Raw genomic sequence first — 12,271 nt, forward strand, 5'->3', positions numbered from 1 at the left:
CAAGGTAATTGAGAAGGCAACTAGCCTGTGCTTAAGGAAGAATACGGAAAGACATAAGCAAGAAGCCAAGGTTTGGGGCCCTGCATGGACATGTGCTATAACAAGGGCCACTGGGGCTGTTGGGGTAGGAGGAAGAAATCAGCCCCTTGCTGGAAACAAAGGGAAAGAAAGAATACCCTAAGAGGAAGGGCAAAGGCTCCGGCCCAGCTCACAGAAGGTCCCTCTGGCAGGAATCTTCCCTGATCCGTGTCAAAGTCTGACCTCTCAGTGGTGGGACCCAAGCCATCCACAAGTGTATCTTTCTTGTGTCTTTCCAGCACAAAGCCAGAGCACAAGGGCAGCTCTGTGGAGAGAGGGGGATTCCCAGATCCCCCCGGCCCACATAGAGTCAAATTAAAGGGAAAGAAACCCTCAAGGGGAGGGAGGGAAATCCCTGTCCCATTTTCCACTGTAGGCTGTTCCAAACCCTTTCTTTTCTAGATCCCAAACCTTCCAACCTTTGAAGTTCACAAGGTCTTTCTCTAGTCAAAGGGAAGGAGTAGGAAGGACAAAGAAATCCCCCAACTCCCCGGGATTCTCCTGTCGGGGAATATAAACTGAAGTTGTTCCACTCCTAGGCTGGCCCATGCCTCAGATGCCTAATTATGAATTACTTTGATGTTCTGGTCCAAGTGTCCAGGGGATGACTGACTCCTGATGCACTTGCTGCATAAAAATCTCATTTCTTCCAATGGCTTTCACTCCTGAACTCAAAGCTGAATTCATTATCTCTTCCCCTAAACCCTCCCACCCCAGGCCTCCCTATTACTGCAGAGGGTAACATAACCCTCTCATCTCCCAGGCTCACAACCAGGAGCCATCCTGGATGCCTCCCCGTCACCCCCATATCCAATATGGTGCCAAGGCCTATTGATTCCAACTCTTCAGCATCTCTTGTGGATTTCACATCAATTTCAGTTCTGCAGCATGTCTCCTATAGCTTCCCCTCCTCTGACACTTCGTAGCCTGGTACAGACACTCATCACTCTCACACATCATGGTACTCACACTCATCACACTGGGACTCTCACAATAGTTGCTGGTGGGTCTGCCTGCCTTGGTCTGTCACCACTCTAGACCAGCCTCCATTCACGTACCAAAGTGATCTTCCTAAAGTGTAGCCCCTGTGGGGCTTTCCAAATTGTCCAGTCTCTAAGAAAAAAGTCCACTGAGGCAGAGCTCTGAGCCAATGGAACCTTCTCCCCTCCAATGAGGTGGATCTCATATCTTCCTCATGGTCTGAGATTCCTGCTTCCTCAAGAGCCTTAGTTTTATAGTGCTTGGTACCCAGAAAATACAGGTAAAGCCAGCCAAAAATACAGAATCTTTTTGGTGGATAGACCTTGCCCTTGCCCCTTTAGGAGGGTCTACACAAAATACAGAATCCCACTGGATGACAAACTATCTTGTGCTTTCAGGAGGTCCTACCCAGCCAGTGAGTACACCTTTTGGCTGGGCTGATAAAGAGATGTCAGAACATCTACACTGGCCAATGGGTTGGTAGAAAGGCAGGCCACAGGCTGGCAACCAGGATCACTCATTGGCCAAGTGCTCATGGTGATATCCCCATTTGGGGCAATAGAGGGATGATGTGATGTTTAAAATCTATGTTGTGTGATCGCCTTAAATTAGAAGTTTTAGCACCAGTCTTTGGGCATTAAACATTTATTAAAGCATACTGGTATTCACATGGAGTTCAGAAAGTTAAGAAAAAGCCTATCTCGCCTAGAGTTCCAGCCTGGTTGGGTTCTTCCTCAAGTCCTCCACTGCGAGCCTGCTTTAATCAGGAACTCTCCAGCAAGCTGATTATGGAAGCTTTTTATAGGTCTGGAACAGAGGCGGTCCTTACACACTGCTTCAAGCTAATTGGTTGGCATCATCAAAATCCATTGGTTTTGTTTTTGGTTTTTTTAGTGAGGCAATTGGGGTTAAGTGACTTGCCCAGGGTCACACAGCTAGTAAGTGTTAAGTGTCTGAGGCTGGATTTGAACTCAGGAACTCCTGACTCCAGGGCCAGTGCTCTATCCACTGCACCACTTAGCTGCCCCCCAAATGCATTGGTTTTGAAGGTGTTCTCAAGTTGAGTTCACAGTCTAGCTTCTGAGAACAATACTTTCTTTTTTTTTTTGGTGAGGCAACTGGGGTTAAGTGACTTGCCTAAGGTCACACAGCTAGTAAGTGTTAAGTGTCTAAGGCTGGATTTGAACTCAGGTACTCCTGAATCCAGGGCTGGTGCTTTATCCACTGCACCACCTAGCTGCCCCAGAACAACACCTTTTTTTTTTTTTTTTTTGCGGGGCAATGGGGGTTCAGTGACTTGCCCAGGGTCACACAGCTAGTAAGAACAATACCTTCTTAAGGGCTAGCCAGGTGTAATTACAATCCAGTTAACTTTAAGTAGGCTAATCAGCTGTCAATCACTCTCACATGATTCAATCAGTCTAGATGAATCTCCAGGTGGGTCTTTGCATATCTGCTAAATCCCATTATTTCTTCACAATGACAAGGGACGGAGGGGCAACAAACATAGCTGGGGCCTTTCCATGTAATCGAGTCATCTATGCCACACTGCGCTTGGTCACCAAGACAACAGCAAAGCAGGGTGGAGGGCCTAGTCAGCTTCCTATGATGAAGGAAGTGAACCCACAACCTGCCGCTCACAGCTCTGAGGCCTACTATGCAGAACTTACAACCACTACCCCTATGGAATCCTGCCCAGCTGATTAATGCTGATGGGAGTAGCGCAGGGGACCCACAGATCATCTATCACACCCACACACACACTCCGTAAACTCCAGCGGCTCCCCATCACCTCTGGCATCAGATACACCCAAAGCCCTTCATAATCAGCTCTGGTCTTCTCCTACCTCACAACAACTACATACTCTGATCAACCAATTGACAAACATTTATTAAGTGCTTATGTGCCAGGCACTGTGTTAAGTTCTGGGGATAGAACAAGGGTGATAGTTCTTGCCCTGCAGGAGTTTCCAGTCTAAAGGGAGAGGAGACAACAGGCCTGTAAATCCACACAGAGCTGGCTATAGACAGGAGAGGAAACTGAACAGAGGGAAGACACAAATCCCGGGATCAGGAAAGTCTTCCAGTGAGATTTTAGTTGGCACTTGAAGGGATTCAGGGAAGCAGGGAGGCAGACTGGGGAGGGAGAGCATTCCTGGCACAGGGCACAGCCTGAGAAGATGCCCGGTGCTGGAAGGCTGCGTGTCTGGCCCAGAGGCTGGAGCCGCTGACTTGGAGTGTGTGGAGAGAAGTGAGGCGCGGGAAGACTGGAGAGGGAAGAGCGGCTATAGACGGCCTTGGATGTCAGTCGAGGAGTTTGTATGTGGTCCTGAGGAGAAGAGGGGCCCACTGGGGGTGTGTGACATGATCGGACCTTGAGGAAGATGACTGTGATGGCTGGACAGAGGATAGGCTGGAATGGAGAGAAACCTTAGGCCGGCAGAACCACCAGCAGCTATTGCAATGGTCCAGACATAAGGGCTGGGCTTGCACCAGGAGGGGGCTGTGTTAGGGGAGACAAGGGGGCACTTTAAGGAGATGTTACCAAGGCAAAATCTGTAGACCCTAACAACATATTGGATGTGAGGGGTGAGAGAGAGGAATCCAGCAGTCAGGAGCCAATTGCAGAAGGCTCTAAATGATAGAGATCGTGGTATTTATCAAGAAGTGACATGGCTTCTGACGTTTCTTGAGGGCTTTGTAAAAGTTCATCTTGGCAGATTTTAGATGGTCAGGAGTGGGGAGACGTGGGGGGAAGGGAAACCAATGGGGAATCTATTTATTGTCCAGGGAAAGAGAAAGTCCTAAAATAGGGCGGTGGGCATGAAGGGCAGGGACCAAGGTGCTCCGGAGGCATGCTAACAATGATAGGTACTAATCGGAGATACAGAGGTGAGAAGGAAGAGCTGGAGATAGCACTGACGCGTGGACTGTGAATGACTGAAGCATGGTGGTGCCCCAGCAGAGAGGGGAGGTGTGGGGGGACGCAGACCCTAAGAAACTGAGACCTTAAACTTCAGCGGAAATGACAAGCAATCCTTAAACTTTAGACACTGAAACCAAAGATTTCAGAAGTACAAAGCAACCCCTGTTTTCCTACTGAGGAATGTGGTGTTGCCAGGACCGTCGCGCAGACCCCGGGATGTTTAGACATCTCTATCTATGATGCAGACACGGATACGCACATCGAGGTCTGCAAGGACGGTATGCACGTCCCGTACATTGGAGCTGTGGATTGTTTGTACATCGACAAGATGTGTGACTGATGGCTCATCACCTAGCCCCCAACACACCCCCTCCCCAGCTATTCGGCAATCTCCTTACTTGGTACAGAAATGTATAAAAGGTCAATTTCCCTTCCATTTGGAGAGTCAGTCTCCATCGTGACTCTCTCTCCTAGTACAGCTCTCTGTTTTACAAGATTTGCTATGAGTCTGCCAAGTCTTTGGATGAGCCAGCCCCCCATACCAGCTCCAAGATCAGAGGGGCTTAGAGGAAAGAATCATGACTTATGTTTTAGTCACCGTGACTTTAAAATCCAAGTGGCAGGGGCAGCTAGGTGGCGCAGTGGAGATAGAGCACCGGCCCTGGAGTCAGGAGGACCTGAGTTCAAATCCAGCCTCAGACACTTGACACTTACTAGCTGTGTGACCCTGGGCAAGTCACTTAACCCCCATTGCCCTGCAAAAAATAAAAATTTTTAAAAATTTAAAAAATCCAAGTGGGAACTGTCCAAGACTGAAGCGCAGAAGAAAGACTAAGGATGGATATGAAGATAGGGGAGATTTTGCATCGAGATGACAGTCAAACCCATGGGACCTGCTGAGATTCCAAGGGCAAAAGTGTAAAGAGAGAACAACTGTATGAGAACAGTGCCCTGGGGACATGCAGCCATGCGCAGGGAGATGCAGATAATGACTCGGGGAGCCCAGCTACTGCCAGAGCTCACTCTTGGCCTTTTCCCCTCAACTCCAAGCCTCTGCTTCTCTTTTAACCCCACAGACTACCAATGAGGGTAAGAGAAGGAGAAGATCAAAGGAAAAATGTTAAGGAACACCCAAGTAAGGAAGAGCCAGGTACAGGTGATATCTCTGGAAAGAATGGCTATGTACATTTGTAGAACCAGAGAGTGATCAAGCAAGTGAAGGACCAAAAAGGAAGCCCATTGTTATGGCAACGGTAAAGTCACTGAGGATTTCTGAGATTACAGCTTCAGTACCCAGCAGGCACGGGACGGGGGCGGAGTGAGGTCAAGATGTATTTATAGGTGGCTGGAAGGAAGATAGTGGAAGGTTGGTCAAAGAGGTATGAGAGAGAACACTACAGCAGTAACGTCCTGGATGAGGTAGAAAGGGCACTGAGTATGCAATCCGAAGACTTAGAATACCTGTCTGACTTTCTCCTTGGCTGAGAAGGAAAGAGTGGGTGCTTATTGACTACTTTTGGGGGCGGAGCATCAAGATCAGGGCTGAGCACAAGGCAGCTCCTTCCCTGAGGACCCAGTGAATACTGGGGGAAGATGAAAAGAGGCAAAGACGTCCCGTCCTCCGGGTGAGGCTGGCCTCTAGTCTCTGGGCCCCGGTCTGCCTCTGTGTAAAGAAAGGGGCAGGAACAAGCCAGTCTCTCATGGCCCTTCCAGCTCTCAAACCTTGTGTCCCGTGTGGCCTCGGGCTCCTGGCAGCTCACCCTGAGGAGCCCTAGGCAGAGATGCCATTTCAGCAAAGAAGCGGTCGGCTTACCTGGGGCCAGCCCGGCTCCTTCTGCTCTTCCTCCTGCAGGGTCCCACCTCCCGGGAAAGGCCGGGTCCTTGGGAGCCAGCTGGGTGGAGAGGAAATGAACCGGCTCAAACAGGGTTCCTGGGCTGTGCCCACGATGCACATGCACTTGGAATATTTCCTAAGCATCTCCCCACTGCCAGCTGCCAGGGAGACGGGAGAGACAACAGGCACAGCGATAGATGAACACGGGAGAAGCTGGTAGAGGAAACCTAGGGGGATCTGGGCGCAGCACACAGAGGGGAGCAGAAAGGAGGCCTGAAGGGAACCATGAATTCTGAGGCTGAAGAGAGGGCACTCCAAGTCAGGAACAGGGTGGGCACATGCACGGAGGTTGGAGATGAAATACTTAGGTCTGGGAGCAGACAGAAAGGCAGTGTACCTTAGACACACTGTGTGGAGGGCAGCGAGGTGAGTCGGGCAGAAAAGATATTGAGCGGCCATAAACACCAGGCCAAGGAATTTCTCTGTCCGAACAGACCTGGAAAGATGCTGGTCCCTTCAGCAAGAAGCCCTTCCCCACCCTTTAATCCAATGGGCCCTCGATGAACACCAGCAAGGCACCACACGCTAGCCATGTGGAGCCCATGGAAACAGATGGAGCCAAGAACAGAGCACAGGTCTCTTGAGCAGAGTGGGCAGGGTGGCGCTGGGGCTCCCTGGCTCTGCTCTGCCACCCCCTCTCTCCTGGTCCCCAGACTCACCCACCACCCTCTGGTTCTCCCCTCTTCTTCCCCCATCTGTGAAGTCCTCCTCTTTGGTATCTCTCACTCCCAAACAAGGCCACCATAGTGGGCCTCCCTCACCTCCCACCTCTCCCCCTCCAAGCTGAGGCTCAGACACCCCGGAAACATCACTGTTTACAGCGTAACTGACATCAGCTCCGTGAGGGCTGGAGCTGGGTCCTGGGACCCTGCACGTGGGGCTCCCCATGTTCTCCTTCTTCTTGCTTTCCCTCCACCTGCCCATGTCACCCCCATCCTCACAGTCCCCTAGGATCCCAACCTAGGGGTCCTCCTGGACTCCCCCTTCCTCACCCCCAGATCCAAGATGGTGCCAAGGCCTGTCGATTTCACCTCTGCAGCATCTCTCCTGTAGGCCCCTCTGACCCTGGGGGGAGGGCGGGGGCAGTGCAGGGGTCTGTCTGCCCCAAGTCTCTCCCACTCCAATCCATCTTCCATTAAGCCAATATGTGATTCTCCTAAGGCAGGCCTGACCATACCCCGCCCCCTGCCCCACTCAATGAACTCCAGGAGTTCCTGATGGCCTCAAGGACCAAACCCCAAATGATGTGTTTGTGGCTCAGTGCCCTCTGTCACCCCACCCCTCCCCCCAGCTTGATGCTGCTGCTCTGCAGTCCTGTTGGACTCTTCCTGACCCCATTTGGGGTTCTCTTGGCAGAGATGCTGGAGTGGTAGGCCATTTCCTTCTCCAGCTCATTTAACAGATGAGGAAACTGAGGCAAGCAGGGTAAAGTGACTGGTCCAGGGTCTCACAGCTCCTAAGTGTTTGAGGCTTGGATTTGAACTCTGAAAGGTGAGCCCTCCTGACTCCAGGCCTGGTGTTCTGTGCCCTCTAGCGCCCCCTAGCTGCCCCTCCAGGTCCTGGGCACTGTGGTGCTCCCAGCAGCCCCTCCAGGCTCTGTGCCCTCTCGTGCCCCCAAGCGGCCCCTCCAGGCCCTGTGCTCTTGGTGCCCCCTAGCTGCCCACTCCATTCCTGCAGTATCCTTATAATCAGGGTCCAGCCACCCCCCTCCTTGCTGTTGCTGACACTCCATCCCCCCACCCCCACGTCCAGGCCTTTGTCCCGGCTGTGCCCCCGGCCCGGAATGCCCTTACTGCCTTCAAGGCTCTTTACGCAGGTGCATTTCTGTCCTGCTCTCCCCCACCTAAGGGGTAAGCTGAGGGGGGCAGGGTAGTGCGCCTGGCCTCTACATACATTAGGCGCCCAATAAATGCGTGCTGCTTGGTCCCAGGCGTGGCTGCCTGCCCCACACTGGGTCATGAGCAGATTGCCCAGGTCGCGGCTGCCAGCACTGACCACAGGGGTCTGCGGTCCTAAAATGCTGCCTCTTTGGGAGCACTTTACCCCACTATGGGACCTGACCAATAGGCGCGGTCGCCTGATTTGAGGGCGTGGCCACTACCGGGGGTGGGGTAAGAGCACAGCGCGCATGCGCAGCCTGGGATCTTCTCACTTTCCGGAAGTTGCCGGACCCCTCCGTCGCGGACCCCGCCCCGATCCCGCCCGCGGCCTTGGCCTCCACTCCTGCCCGGGAATCAGGACGCAGCCTAGGCCTAGCGGTGGAGCAGATGGAGGACGGAGCCAGGGCCCCGGAGCCCACATGCGTGTGCCCGGACTGGGGGCGGAAGTGACACAAAACCGGCCATCAGTACCGCGGAACACCGCCCTACTTCAGGATTCGTCCTCCAGGCTTTCTGGGAATTGTAGTCCCGAGGTCGAGGCTGCTTCTGCGCATGCCTGGAGCCGCCGGCGGCCCCTGGGACGAAGTTTACGTAGCGTCCGCGTGAACTGAGGATGAAGTGATGGGTTAATTAAGAGAGGAAGAAGCTCCGTCCTCAGGGACTGTGAGCAGCTCCGCACGGGACCCAGGGCCTCCCGGAGCAAGGAGGCTGCCCGCCCCAGGCCGGCCCCACTGGCCCCGCCCCCGCCCCTTCCTCCTCTCCCCCCCCCCCCCAGTGTTGATTGTAAGTAATAAGTGCCCTTCGGAGTTGTAGGGGTCAATGCGAGCAACTAACAGCGTGGGGGGGGGGGGGGAAGAATTTAAAAACTAAGCCGCAGGGCGGCTAGGTGGTGCAGTGGATAAAGAACTCAGGAGAACCTGAGTTCAAATCCGACCTCGGACACTTGACATTTACTAGCTGTGTGACCCTGGGCAAGTCACAGAACCCTCATTGCCCTGCTCAAAACAAACAAACAAACAAACAAACTAAGCCGCAGACTCAGAAGGTAACGATGGTGTGTTATTGTGCCCCCGGGATGGGGGGGGGGTGTGCAGCAGGTAAGAAATGCGGGGGGGGGGGGAGGCCGGGGGGGGGGGCGAGCCGGTAAGCAATGGGGGGGGCAAGTAATCGATGAGGGGAGGGGCGGGCAGGTAAGCCATGGGGGCGCGGAGGGAGGGGCAGGTAAGCAATGGGGCGGATCATGGAGGGGCTCCCCGCCCAGCTCCGAGCTGGGTCCCAGAGGCTCCGAGCGCGGGGGGGAGGGGGGGGAACCTGCGCCACTTGACAGTGGTTCTGCCCCGTGGGCTGCCTGTGACAGAGACCCCCGCTTTTCCTTCCGTCTCCGCCCTTGGGCTGAGCCCCCAGAGCAGGAGCCACCTTGGCCTTCTGTCTGTGCATCCCTAGTGCTCGGCGCGCTGGGGGCTCTTCATGGATGCTTGCGGGGTGACGGGGAGGGGAGGTGGGGAAGGAGGCTGCCTTTGAGCGGCTTCCGCCCTCCCTGTAATAGACAAGGACTTGTCCTGCTCCCTCCCTTCTCGCCGCAGCCCCTTCCAACCTTTCAGACCCGAATGATCAGAGTCCCCCATTCCGATTGCATCAGCTCCTGAGAGCGCCTCCCGCCCACATCAGATGCTTAGGGCTCTGACCTGGAGCCCTGACTGACTCCAGGAGGTCCTGCTGACACACAGTCGATCGTTGGGTCTTATATTCAATCAAAAAATGTTTTCATCTAGTCAAGGTACCAGAACCAGTCCCTGGAGGAATTTAGAAAAGTATCTGGAATCATGTAGTGACTTCGAGAATTGAGCAGTTTAAAGTTTGGATTCATTTGGGGACAAGTATTTTTCATGACACTATTATTTATTTATTGCCTTTTTTTTTTTAGTGAGGCAATTTGGGTCAAGTGACTTGCCCAGGGTCACACAGCTAGTTAAGTGTTAAGTGTCTGAGGCCGGATTTGAACTCAGGTCCTACTGAATCCAGGGCCCGTGCTCTATCCACTGTGCCACCTAGCTGCCCCGACAGTTATTTTTAACGATACAGTCATTTTTCATGATGTGTGCTCTGAATAGTCATTCTGCTGTCCCACCTTGTAGCTCTGAGATAAAAAGTGGTTTCCAAATTAAGCCAACTTAGAATACCAAAATTGGAAGATACCTGAAGAGAATTGTTTTCCATGTGGATCCCCAGTGTTTGTGAACTTCTTGTAAAAAAATATTTTAGCAACTACATCAATATAATATAATTGATTTCCTTTGTCATCCTGTGTATTTTTTATGCGTTTACACATATGATTTTTTTTTCGATGAGGCAATTGGGGTTAAGTGACTTGCCCAGGGTCACATAGCTAGTAAGTGTCACGGGTCTGAGGTCGAATTTGAACTCAGGTCCTCCTGACTCCAGGGCTGGTGCCCTAAAGTCACTACATTCTTGAAGGCTGGGCTGCTTTCCAAAGCTTTTGCTTCTGACTTTTAAGATCTCAGCTGTCTCACCCTGGAGCATCCCCCTGCCTCTCTGGCTTTTCTCCCATGGGGGACCCCTTCGGAAGACTTCCATCTGGGGTGTTGGCATAGGCCAGGTGTACTTCATTTCCTTCCTGACTCTGCTTCTGACTCCTCCTGCCCCTGCTGAGAACCTTCTCTGCTGTCCCTCCTTAGAATGGCTGGGCATAGCCAGCGCAGTGAATGCCTCCCACATAGTGGAGATCAGTTTGGATCTCAGAAGCAGCCTGTGATGCCCCTCTGGCCTTTGCTCTAACAGTCAGGGGGTGGGGTTCATAGTTTGTACATCACAGGGTGACCAGGTAGGGCTAGGCCTCATCATTTCCTTTTTTCCACAGCCCTGCACCTCTTGGACTCTGCTTTTCCTGAGCTGAAGAATCCTGGTGGGGCTGGGGGTGGCTGGCAGCTAGAAAAATCCACCCTGCCTCCCAAGGCAGGGACATTTATGCTTTCCTTAAAGTGTAGCTGTGTTTCATTCCTACATCCTAGAAACGTAGAAGTTGGGGCAGTCATTGAATCATCTCTTTTTGTTTTTAAATAATAAACATTTTTATTTATAGTTTTGAGTTCCAAATTCTAGCCCTCCTTTCCTCCCTCCCCTCTACCCTCCCTGAGGAGGTAAGCAATCAGATATGGGTTATACATGTGCAATGATGTAAAACTTTACCATACTAGTCATTTTGTACAAGAAAACTTGAATAAAAGAAAAAAATGAAAGTCAAAAAGAGCCTGCTTCAGTCTGTATTCTAGCAGCATCAGTTCTTTCTTTGAAGGTGGAGAGCAGTGGATGAGGGATTGAAAGCAGATGAATGGGGGTGATGTCCTTTGTCCAGATCTCTAACCTCAGCTCCCAGTGATGAAGCACCCTACAGACATGCTGCTTGGCAGTTTCATTGTTTGTGGTCCTAGATTTTTGCCTGGGGCCGGATTTGAAGTCAGGTCCTCCTGAATCCAGGGCCGGTGCTCTATCCACTGCGCCACCTTGCTGCCCCTCCCTTTATTCTTTAATAAATGCTTAATGCCAAAACCTGGTGCCTATAAGTACACCGTAGCTAGTTCTCCCCCCACACTGGAAGAAGAAAGAAGGCAACCACACATTAGATTTTAAACATTACAGAAGGAAGCACAGAAAAGCAGGGTAGCTTTGAAAATGATGTATAGTATTTATTACATAATGGTTTTTTTTAAAAAGTAAACTGTGAGATGGAAATTCATTGTTTTATATTGAATCCTCTTTTTACATTGTGCTGTGTACATGGAAATGGGTTTGGGGTTTGGTTTTTTTTTGTCATTTTGTGTTCAAGTTCAAAATGAAATTTTTCCTTTTTTTTTTTGGTGAGTCAATTGGGGTTAAGTGACTTGCCCAGGGTCACACAGCTATTAAGTGTTAAGTGTCTGAGGCCGTATTTGAACTCAGGTCCTCCTGACTCCAGGGCCTGTGCTTTATCCACTGCACCACCTAGCTGCCCCCACCAAAATGAATTTTTTAAAAATTGTAAATGTTTGATTTGGAGGACAGAATAACAACAGGCATAGAGCAGAAGAGATTGAGGTCGGAAATCCCAAAATAACCTCTGCTGCTTATTCTTTTCCCTGGTTGGCAATGTCAATATGGCCAAGATTACTCTTGGACATTTGTAAGGAATTTTCAGTGTATTCTGTTGGACGGCAGAAACCTGTATTTGTCTACACGTGTGTGTGTATCAAGGAGCTTAGGCTACAAATGAAAAGAATGACAGTAGATCTGGAACACTTTGGTGTCATCTTTGAAGGTAACTTTCATTTTCATTCCTTGTCAAAGTTTCTGGTGACCTTGATGGATGTTGATAAGGCAAAGTTGGGTGATAAAGAACCTCCCCATTCAGTGAATGTTGCGGAGTCCTTATATTGTCTAGGTTTAAAAGGCGTTAAGGTTCTCTGGGATGAACACATGATGTTTTTGTGTAAGGGCCTTGAAAGATTTCCTCTTTTA

The sequence above is a fragment of the Dromiciops gliroides genome, chromosome 3, assembly GCF_019393635.1.
Source record: "Dromiciops gliroides isolate mDroGli1 chromosome 3, mDroGli1.pri, whole genome shotgun sequence".
In the NCBI taxonomy this organism is placed as follows: Eukaryota; Metazoa; Chordata; class Mammalia; order Microbiotheria; family Microbiotheriidae; genus Dromiciops; species Dromiciops gliroides.